Raw genomic sequence first — 12,330 nt, forward strand, 5'->3', positions numbered from 1 at the left:
GTTGGCTTATTCCTGGGTCGATACTACAAAATGACTTTATTTCTTATTAGAAAAGCAATAAAGGCTTATTACAGAAAGATCAGAAATATATAGACACTAAAAAAACAAAAACACTCGTGCTTGCATCCAGGGATTACTCCATTTTACCTGGATGTTTATCACTCCAGATCATTTAATTTATATAAATGTATAGAAATAAGTACATTCGTAGAGTAAAATTGAGATCACACCATATAAATGGTTTTGTAAACTTTTTTCATTTCATGATACTTCAGGAATATGTTTCCTTGCCAGCAAGTAGTCTTCAGTTTAAAACTTCTCAATTGTAAGATACAACATGCATACAGAAAAGTACACAAAATAAACACATTTAGTTCAATGATTTATCACAAAGCAAACACCCATATAACCACTACTCAAGTCGAGAAGGACAACATTGTCAGCACCCTGGAAGCCCATCCTCTGTGCTCTGTGCTGTCTCTCTTTTTTCTCATTTTGTTTTATTTATTTATTTATTTATTTAGTTAGTTAGTTAGTTAGTTTTTTGAGACAGGGTCTCACTCTGTTGTCGAGGCTGGAGTGCAGTGGCATGATTGTGGCTCACTGCAGCCTCGACCTCCTAGGCTCAAGTGATCCTCCCACCTCAACCTCTCAAGTAGCTGGGACTACAGGTGTGCGCCACCACACCTGGCTAATTTATATATATATATTTTATAGAGACGGGGATCTCACCATGTTGCCCAGGCTGGTCTTGAACTCCTGGGCTCAAGCAATTCTCCCACCTTGGCCTCCCATAGTGCTAGGATTACAAGTGTGAGCCACCACACCTGGCTTTGTCTATATCTCTTGGTGTACATATGTAAATGCTTGTGTACCTGGGAGTGGAATAGCCAGGTTATAAGGTTTGCCTATGTTCAGTTTTCATAGATACCAAAAATAGTTTTCTAAAATGATTGTATCCTTCTACCAGCTGTGTAAGAGAATTCCAGTTGTTAATTCTTGATATTGTCATGAATTTTAATTTTAGCCATTCTGATGATATCTCATTGTGGTTTTATCTTATTTTTTATGCATAGGCAAAATACTTTTTGTTTAAAAAGATGGCTCCACCCACCAATTTTAAACTTTTTTTTTTTCCCCTTCCCAAATGATCTAATGACTTGTTAGCCTGATGCCTAATAAACAAAATCCAAGGTGGCTGTGTGGATTTCTACTTGGTAGCCTCAATACCGTTCTTGCAACCCAGCATTCACACATACGTAATGTGTTTATTCAAAAGTAGTCTGTTCTGGCCTGGGCTTGGTAGCTCACACCTGTAATCCCAGCACTTTGGGAGGCTGAGGCAGGCGGAATACAAGGTCAAGAGATCGAGACCATCCTGGCCAACATGGTGAAACCCTGTCTCTACTAAAAATAATAAAATTAACCGGACATGGTGGCATGTGCCTGTAGTCCCAGCTACTTGGGAGGCTGAGGCAGGAGAATTGCTTGAACCTGGGAGGCAGAGGTTTCAGTAAGCTAAGATCGCGTCACTACACTCTAGCCTGGCCACGGACTAAGAATCTGTCTAAAAAATAAAAAAAGTCTGTTCTGTTTCTTCCTCTTTTGGGATGGGGGCTCAGAACTGGGGATCTGGGCCATGTGGTCTGCAATCCAGAGGAACCCCTTTCCTACCCTCCCACCCCAGAGCTAGGTCTTCTGTCTTTTGTTAATTTTTCTTGTTGCTGACACTTGTTTAATTTTTTTTTTGTACAGATGGGGGTCTCCTGATGTTGCCCAGGCTGGTTTCGAATTCCTGGACTCAAGAGATCCTCCCGCCTTGGCCTCTCAAACTGCTGGGATTAGAAACATGAACCACCTTGCCTGGCTTGGCCCCTGTTTAAGGCTGCCTGAAGGGCTAAGGCCTGTGGAGCCTTTTTGGGTGACTGCTGGGGGACAGATTGACAGAGTTCTGTGGGTCTATTCTGATCTTGTTCTGTTTGGTCAGGAGCAGGAGCCAGTGTGTTTTCACTGATTGGGTGGAACCCGGAACCTCCAGGGTCTTTTAAGTTGTTTTCATCTGATTCTTGGTTCTTTTGGGAAGAGGCAAGCTGATTTAAGTTTCCTTCTACCTTGGGATGCAGCGGTGCGTTGAGCTGAGTTTCAAAAGATGACGGCGGTTGCATTACTCCTAAAAGTCCACCCACCTTTACATGGAGAATCTTCCTGGTAACAGCTCCATAGCAGAGTCCTGTAGCAGTGCACATCCACCACTGTCCCTGATACATTCCTGCTCTGCTGGAGCTGCACATCTGGACGCTGACATCTGCAATTTTGAGGGGCTTCTAGTGCTCTCACTATCACCACATTCACAAGTCCAAATTGGTCTCCCCCGACATACTTAAGACAAACCCCTGGAAGCCAGGCCTCTGTCCCAGAATTCTGGATCTACCATGATTTTACAAACTAAGTATCAGGAGGTATTGACTCTGCTTCTCCTTTGGTGACATCTTCAACAAAGGACATAGAGGGCACACTGATGTTTGGGCTATCAGAGTCACAATAGGCACCAATTGCTGCTTGTAGGTTCCAGTTGGTCATGTCCAGGAAGAAGGTGCCCTCAGCAGAGCTGAGCTGGAAGCCAAGCAGCCTCTGGAACTCAGAGATGAGCACGTCCTTGTTGGTGGTGCCCAAGCAGCCAAACTTCTGCACCAGCCCTGGGTCCAGGCCCACTCAGCCACTCACTCGCACTCGTACTCTCTGCGTCCCCAGCACCACCACGCAGCCTCTGGCTTCTTATTGTGGCTTTTAGTACATATGTGGCTTAGTACACATTTCCATCCCCACTGTCAATATTGAGTACTTTTCACTTGCTTATTGACCATTTAGAGATTCTCTTTTTGCAATACAGTTGATGCTCTGAACCCACAGATCCAACCAACTGCAGATTGGAAATATTCAGAAAAAACAAAAAATAAAAATAAAAATGACAATACAACAATAAAAAATAATACAAATAAAAACAATACAGTATAACAACTATTTACATAGCATTTACATTGTACTAGGTATTATAAGTAATCTAGAGATAATTTCATGTATGTGGGAGGATGTGTGTAGGTTATATGCAAATACTACATCATTTTATATAAGGGACTTGAGCGTCTGTGGATTTTGATACCCACGGGTCCTGGAACCAATCCCTGGCAGATATCAAGGAATGATTGTACTTATTCAAGTCTTTTTTTTTCTTTTGATATGAGGTTGTCTTTATGTTTTCTTATTAACATTTAAATTTCTTTATTTTTTGACTGGGCACAGTGGCTCACACCTGTAATCCCAGCACTTTGGGAGGCCGAGGCGGGTGGATCATCTGAAGTCAGGAGTTCGAGATCAGCCTGACCAATATGGTGAAACCCTGTCTCTACTAAAAATATGAAAATTAGCCAGGCATGGTGGCAGGCGCCTGTAATCCCAGCTACTCTGGAGGCTGAGGCAGGAGGATTGCTTGAACCTGGGAGGCAGAGGTTGCAGTGAGCCAAGACTCCACCACTGCACTCCAGCCTGGGTGACAGAGTGAGACTCCATCTCAAATAAATAAATAAATAAATAAAGTTCTTTATTTTTATTTTTTATTATTGTTTTTTGAGATAGGGTCTCACTCTGCCAGCCAGTCTGGAGTGCAGTGGTGCAATCATGGCTCACTGCAGCCTTGACCTCTTGGGTTCAAGCAATCCTCCCACCTCAGCCTCCCAAGTACTACATGTACACCACCACACCTGGCTAATTTTTGTATTTTTTGTAAAGACGGGGTCTTGCCATGTGGCCTAGGCTTGAAGTTCTTTACGTTTTCTGAATATGCGTTCTGTTTTGATTATAGGTGTTGCAAATATCTTCTATTCTGTGGTTTGCTTTCATACTCATTTTAAAACAGCCTTATTAAGATATCATTCACATGCCATACAATTCACTCATGTAAGTATACAACTCAGTGGCTTTCAGTATATTCACTGTTACGTAACCATTACCATGATCAATTTTAGAATGTTTTCATCACCTCCAAAACAAACCCCACACTCCTTAATCATCACCCACCCCCGAACCACCCATTACTTCCAGGCCTGGGCAAACACGAGTCTACTTTCTGGCTCTATAGATTTGCCTATTTTATTTCATTTTATTTTATTTCATAGACAAGGTCTCCCTCTGTCACCAGGCTGGAGTGCAGTGGCATGATCATGGCTCATGGCAGTCCTGGGCTCAAGTGATCCTCTCACCCCAGCCTCCCAAGAAGCTGGGACTACAGGTGTGCACCACCATACTGAGTTAATTTTTATTTTTTTATTTATTTATTTTTTTCAGAGGTGGGGTCTCTCAATGTTGCTCAGGCTGGTCTCAAACTCCTGGCCTCAAGTGATCCTCCTGCCTTGGCATCCCAAAGTGCTAGGATTATAAGCATGAGCCATGGCTCCAGCCTCTTTCCAGCTCCTCATTAGGACACACACTGTTACTGTAAACCTTATGAGCCTTGGAGAGACAGTTTTTTGGGGAAGTGGGGAGGGAAGGTGTATCCGTAGCAATCATGGGGATTGTTATGTCATGGGGAGTATGTGCTCTTCATTTCACTAAGTACTATCAGCCCTCTCTCCAGACGGCTGCACCACTTTGCACTTACACCAGCAGGACCTGAGGCTCTCCACCATATTTGCCAGAACTTGATAGCATATGACTTCTGATTTTAGTGAAGTGGTATCTGTTGTTTTGATTTGCATTGTTCTCATTACTGGTGAGATGAAACCTCCCTTCAAATCCTCACTAGCCAGGTATGTTTCCCCTTCAGTGAGTTGTCTATGAAATCTTTGCCCATTTAAAAATTGAGTTTTCTGGCCAGGAGCAGTGGCTCACACCTGTAATCCTCGCACTTTGGGAGGCTGAGACAGGTAGATCATCTGAGGTCAGGAGTTCGAAACCAGCCTGGCCAACATGATGAAACCCTGTCTCAACTAAAAATACAAAAAATTAGCCGGGCGCGGTGGCGGGCACCTGTAATCCCAGCTACTAGGGAGGTTGAGGCAAGAGAATTGCTAAACCCAGGAGGCAGAGGTTGCAGTGAGCTGAGACTGCACCACTGCACTTTAGCCTGGGCAACAGAGCGAGACTCTGTCTCAAAAAAAAAAAAAAATTGGGTTTCCTTTTCTTCTCTTGCTGATTTGCAGGAGTTCTTGAATGTTCCAGCTATGACTCTCTTCTTGGCTTTGCGCAAGTTTCTCCCAGGCTGTCACTAGTCTGCTTGCCCTGTCTATGGGGCACTCTATTGAACTAGAGTGTTTTCAATGCTTAAATCTATTGATTTTTTTAAAAATGCCCTTCTGCATTTAAAAAAAAATCTTGTTTAAGAGATCCTCCCTGCCCCCAAGGTTGTAATAGTGAGCAACTACATTTTCTCCCAGTAATTTTGAGCCCGGAACCTTTCTTCATATTCTCTGGACCCCAGGGTCTGTCATTAGCAAACTCCCCTGCATCTCCAGCCCTTGCTTTGGATACTCCCTTCACCTTCACCTTCTTGCTCTAAAAGAACCCCAAGTCTCCCTGTGGGTGCGGCTCCTGTGGCAGTCCTCTCAAATGGCTGCGGCCTTTTCTGTCATGCCCTTGAACCCAGGACTACTGACTGCACTCTACAGTACCTTGAGGTCAATTAGGAAAAGGTGTCTCTTCTGGTTGGCTGACTCCGAAGCACAAGGGCAGTGAGGGGAACATGGACTGTATTTCTGGCCCTCTCTCTGGGGCCCCCTGTGAAGGGTACATCCCTGACTGTGTCCCCACCTGTGCCTCTGGTCTGAGGACTGGGTTAGACACCCTACTTCCCTCCACACAAGGTTCCTTCCACTCCCCCACCACCCAACACACACACACACACACACACACACACACACACACACCCTGCTCATCTGAAACACATAAGATCAAGGTCGGGCTCGGTGGCTCATGCCTGTAATCCCAGCACTTTGGGAGGCCGAGGTGGGCTGATCACCTGAGGTCAGGAGTTCGAGACCAGCCTGGCCAATATGGTGAAACCCTGTCTCTACTAAAAATGCAAAAATTAGCCGGGCGTGGTGGTGGGCGCCCGTAATCCCAGCTACTCGGGAGGCTGAGGCAAGAGAATCCCTTGAACCCAGGAGGCTTAGGTTGCAGTGAGCTGAGATTGTGCCACTACACTCCAACCTGGGCAACAGAGCGAAATTCTGTCTCAAAAAAAAAAAAGGATCAGGCTAACTACTCATTTCCTCTTCTTATTACCATCTACCATCCTCAAAGTACCTTTACTCATTGAAATATTTAGCACCTCCTGTTGTACTATCTCTCTTTCTCCCTCCCACTTCTCCAGTGTTAATCTTGGTGATTTCACTTCCCATGTAGATAAAACATTCAACATGCTGGCTTCTTAGTTCTTTGCCTTTTTTGCTTCCAAGGATTTCTCCCTCTGCTTCCACTTTAACCATTTTCTCCTGTGGTTTTTATCCCAGTCCTTGTCATCTTTTCCTTAAAAGACTTTTTTAGGCTCTGCATTCTCTGTAAAACTCATGTTGTATTATAAATTTATATTAAAAATTATAGGCCTATACAATTTTCTGCTTAAATTTTCTGGGTAAGATTTTAAAGAATAATATTTCTTGAATTACTATTGATAATAATATTAATGTATTTTAATATTTACTTAATTTTATTTTTTTATAATCACATGCTTTGGGGATTTTGAAGAAAAACAATACTCAATTTAAAAATTTATCTGTTTATCCAAAGACTTGTGAATAATTGAGGTTCAACAGAATATTATCTGTGATAAAAAATAAATAATTTCATAGATAAATTAAATGTGTACTTTAAACTTTTTAAAAAATGCATCCATATCTAGGTATAAAACCTAAAAAGCAAAGGGAAAATTTTGTCCATATCTCAAAAGTGTATATTTTTATATACTCCAACCTGTTTTACTCATATAAAACTCCATCTACCAATAGGCATTTTCTCCTATGTTTCCCTAATGGTATATTAAGACTTTTATTTTTTCCTTTTAAAATAACTAGTATTGTGTTAAATGATGCTAACAATGAAAAGGATCTAGACCTAGACACTGTAAATCAGTTCCAAGATATTTGAGCCTAAAAGAAAAGGAAAAATAATTTATGGCTACTGCACATTCCCTACATGAACTCTAACGCTATTTTTGTCTAATTGTAAAATACACTGATTCTTTCTCAAACTCAAAATGTTATTAGTTACTAGTAAAATAATTAATGTATTCTAGATTTGGATCTTATAATTTTGCAATGTGAAAGTGTAATTGTGTTTTAAAATTAAGGTTGTTAAAGCTCTAAATAAGATAATAATTTAATATACTTTGCTATAACAATCTCTCTTATACATATGTGTGTATATGTGTGTTTGTTTTATATCTATAGAAAGAACTAACTTTACATTTTTATTTCTAATTTTTGGAACCCTTTATTTTTAAATTTATGTCATAAACCACATTCATTTACAAAGTTTCACATCCCATGTTATGTATGTGTGATTGTGTACACATAGAAGAGGTGTACAGGAATAAGTGGAGCAGGACTAAAAAGAAACAACAAAAAATGAACAGAAAAGCTCTGATAGTTCAGAAGTGGGGGAAAGATGAATGTGAAGTTTATTCTGTTTTTAATTGAGATGGAGTCTCACTCTGTCACCCAGGGCTGGCATGCAGTGATGCAATCTCAGCTCACTACAACCTCCACCTCCCTGGTTCAAGCAATTCTATTACCTCTGCCTCCCGAGTAGCTGGGATTACAGGCATGAGCCACTGCACCCAGCCTGATATGGTTTGGCTGTGTCCCCACCCAATTCACATCTTGAATTGTAACTCCCACAATTCCCACATATTGTGGGAGGAACCTGGTGGGAGGTAATTGAATCATGGGGGCAGGTCTTTCCCGTGCTATTCTCGTGATAATGAATAGGTCTCATGAGATCTGATGGTTTTAAAAATGGGAGTTTCCCTGCACAAACTCTCTCTTTGCCTGCTGCCATCCACGTAAGACGTGACTTGCTCTTCCTTGCCTTCTGCCATAATTGTGAGACTTCCCCAGCCACATGGAACTGTAAGTCCACTAAACCTCTTTCTTTTATAAATTGCCCAATCCCAGGTATGTCTTTATCAGCAGCGTGAAAACAGACTAATACACAGCCCAACAAGAATTCTTATGTTTGAATCTTGCACATTTAACCAACATTGAACCAGAGACAGGCTGATCCAAACTCATCCACGACTCTTGTACAGTATGGCCCATGTTTTCCACCATGTCATAAAGGAGATAGGTAAAGGAGATTTCTTTTCACGTTAGCAACTAGACTTGTCTGCCAAGTAAGGACTAGTAGCCAAAAACCTCTTCCAAGTATAAATTGTAGGTTATTGGAACACTATCACTTTCAAACTGAAAATAAACTCAAGCACTTGGATCAAGCTACACAAGTGTTGCCTCAGTAGAATCAGGAATTATTACAAATACCTAGCACCAAGTAGAGGTATGCATTAGAAGACTACCCAGGACAGTTATAATATTACATTTCATTATGAACTCACCAGTTCTATTATCAGGGATGATATTATGTTTTATTTCAGGATAAAACAAACAAGTAACTATAGTTTTAATCAAGAGTTTTAGTTAAGTCTTTATAAAAGGACTTTATGAAAGCAAAAGGATAACACAATTAGACGCTGTCAACAAAAGACTTTTGAAAGATTTCCAGCCCCCAGTTGGGATGCATTTGTCCTTTGATGGTATCAGGTCCACAAACTTCACTGGTCACATTATAAAGAGAATCTGCATCAGCAGGACTTTTAGAATACAAAGTAGGATTTTGATAAATAAACAGAACACATCTTTCACAGGAGCCTAATTTGGATGGTCAGATGCTTTTTTGCTCAGTCAACAAAAAGATGGAATCCTCCTTCGGCAGGGTCAGGGTGAACCCCTTAGATATTCTCTGTAGATATTTATTAAATATAACCAGTTTAATTGATCTACTGAGCACACTCTTTCATGTGGTTTTGAGCATACTAAAAGGTTTTGTTTGAATATATTGATTATATTTGAATATAATCACTATATTCACAAGAGTCTTAAACCAGTCCGTGAGAACCCTGAGAGACACAATATTCCTTAAAACAACACTGCAAATGTATTCACTATACGTGTTTTTTCTAATGCTAAAAAATGGAAGAATTTGAAAACCACAAATAATAAATAAAATGATTACGTATAGGAGAGGAAGGAGACAGGATGGAATGGATGGGGTAGAAGCTATACTTCCTGGGATATACCTTGTTTTGTACATTTAACTCTAGAATTATGTGAATGTTTAACATAAGAGTAAAACAGACTGAAATCAACATGTATTGGTAATTTGTGTCTTTCTTTCTTTTTTCTTGATCAGTCTATCTAGAGGTTTATCAATTTTATTGATCTTTTCAGAGAACCAGCTTTTGGCATCATTGATTTTTCTCTAATGTTTGTTTGTTTCTTATTTTATTGATTTCCTCTCTTATCTTATTTCTTCCCCTCTACTTTGAGTTGAATTTGGCCTTCTTTTTCTAGTTACTTAAGATGGAAAGTTAATTTAAAAATTTCTTCTTTTCTAATGCTAATATTCGCACATCTATGAATTTCCCTCTAAGAATAGTGAGTCCCTGTGTGTGTGTGTGCATGCTTGCTTGTGTGTGTGTGAGTGTGTGTGTGTTTGATGAGTTATTTTTGGTTTCAGGTTTTCCTTTTTTCTTTCTTTTTTTTTTATTTGGGACCAGGTCTGGCTCTCTTGCTCAGGCTGGAGTGCAGTGGTACAATCTCTGCTCACTATAACATCTGCCTCCTCGGCTCAAGGCATCCTTTCATCTCAGCCCTCCAGGTAGCTGAGACTACAGGGGCACACCACCATACCTGGCTAATTTTTGTAGAGGTGGGTTTCACCATGTTGCCCAGGCTGGTCTCGAACTCTTGAGCTCAAGCGATCCTCCCACCTCAGCCTCCCAAAGTACTGGGATGACAGGTGTGAGCCACTGCACCCGGCCTGTGTTTTGTTTTTAAATTACAAATTCAATTTCTTTAACAGATACACCAATATTCAGATTGCCTATTTCTTCTCAATCCCTTTAGTAATGTTTTTTTATTACATGACTTTTCAAAGAATGCCAGGGTATTTAAAGAGGTCTGTCTATTCTGGATGCCTAGAACTCAAACATCCCTGAGCTCTCATGAACCCTGGGATAGTTAGGCTTATAGCTCTCTGATAGTGGTTCTTTGCCTGCCTTCCATATCTGAAAATGACGCATGTACATAGTTTTAAGGGCCTGCTTCTCCCAGGGCCTCTCAGTGGGCAAAGCTAAGGAATAAAGTGTATATCTCTCTATATATGCATGTCTATGTTCATTTTTATGTTTGTATTGATAATCATGATTCACATAACACCTCCAGTTCCAATCCAACCCCACAACGTACACTGTAGCTTTCCTCTTTCCATATTTGTAACTGCCTTCTCTGACAGTGAGAAACTCGGCTCTGTTGTCTTTGACATATTACATGATTTGATCAATTGCCTTATACGTAACCAGCCTCTGACTACTGCCGCCTCCCTTCCCGCCCCAATGTGGATGCCTTCCTCTGTCTCCCAGCAGAAGGATCACCTTCCCGACATGAAACTCTCCTCTCCCCTCACCTCATGCCAGATTGTACTTGGCAGTCCCTTCACCCTGTTTAGACTCCAATGCCCCCTCATCAAGCTGTCCCCAGTGGGTATATCTCCTCACCCTGCTCATGCTCTCACTTTCCTTATACACTGTCTCACTTTTGTGGACTCTCAGCCCACTCGGGCTCTGATTCCCCAAGCCAAGCTGCCCCTCCATGGGCTCCCTGCTCTGCCTGTCCAGGTGTCAGCACTGAATTTTTCTGAAAGGGGAAGGCTGTTATAATGTTTGATATGATTGGGTGTTAGGTTTCTTCCACTATATTTTTCAATTCATTATTTCCAATTAGTAGTAATTTTTGCATCTTAATGTATCCAATGATATTGACAAAGTCATGTTACTAGTTTTGGTATCTTTTTTTTTTTGAGATGCAGTCTCACTCTGTCTCCCAGGCTAGAGTGCAGTGGTATGATCTTGGCTCACGGCAACCTTCGCTTCCTGGGTTCAAGCAATTTTCCTGCATCAGCCACCCAAGTAGTTGGGATGACAGGCGTGTGCCACCATGCCTGGTGAATTTTTGATTTATTTATTTATTTGAGACAGGGTCTTCCTCTGTGGCCCAGGCTAGAGTGCGGTGGCACGATCTCAGCTCACTGCAACCTCTGCCTCCCAGGTTCAAGTGATTTTCCTGCCTCAGCCTCCTGAGTAGCTGAGATTACAGGCGTGTGCCACCACAGGCTGGCTAATTTTTGTATTTTTAGTAGAGATGGGGTTTCACCATATTGGTCAGGCTGGTCTTGAACTCCTGATGTCAGGTGATCTGCCTGCCTCAGCCTCCCAAAGTGTTGGGATTATAGGCGTGAGTCACTGTGCCCAGCCTAATTTTGGCATTTTCAGTAGAGACAGGGTTTCACCATGTTGGCCAGGCTGGTCTCAAACTCCTGACCTTAAGTGATCGTCCCGCCTCGGCCTCCCAAAGTGCTGGGATTACACACATGAGCCATCTTACCCAGTAGTATATTTTCTTTCTATTACATTTTATCGGTGGCTGCTGGTGGTATACAGAAAACTATTTGTTTTTTCTTTTAATAGAGACGGGGGTCTTGCCATGTTGCCCAGGCTGGTCTTGAACTCCTGGGCTCAGGCAATTCTCTGGCCTTGGCCTCCCAAAGTGCTGGGATTACAGGCGTGAGCCACCGTGCCCAGCCTCTTTTTGATATTTCAGCAAAACGTTTATACCACAGAGCAGAGAAGAAGCAAAAAAACCACAATGAGCAATGTGCATAGGTCCTGGCCCTATGTCAGGCATCGCAGGGAAACTGCCGTTAATGCATCTGGCCTGTGCACTTACCATTTAGGTCCTTTGTGGCCATGCTTGGGTTGGGGAATCTGGACATGTAGGGAAAAGATGTATCACAGCTGAAGGAGGCTGGGAGGACATTTTTTTCCATGGGGACACTGAATAAACAATATGTTGTGTGCCTGCGTTTTTGATTGTGACACACATGAGGGCAGGTGTGGAATTTTCCACTTGTAGTGTCATGTTGGTCCTTAAAAAGTTTCAAATTTTGGAGCATTTTAGATTTCCTATTTTCAGATTAGGGATGCTCGACTTGTATTAAAAATGAATA

At 41.7% G+C, this 12,330-nt stretch overlaps 1 pseudogene; it reads right to left on the minus strand.

Annotated features, from left to right (window-relative positions):
• Window positions 1-1,897: 1,897 nt before the first annotated feature.
• Window positions 1,898-12,096, minus strand: LOC103231501 (protein ILRUN pseudogene; annotated as a pseudogene).
• Between the last annotated feature and the right edge of the window lie 234 nt (window positions 12,097-12,330).

The sequence above is a fragment of the Chlorocebus sabaeus genome, chromosome 29 (assembly GCF_047675955.1).
Source record: "Chlorocebus sabaeus isolate Y175 chromosome 29, mChlSab1.0.hap1, whole genome shotgun sequence".
In the NCBI taxonomy this organism is placed as follows: Eukaryota; Metazoa; Chordata; class Mammalia; order Primates; family Cercopithecidae; genus Chlorocebus; species Chlorocebus sabaeus.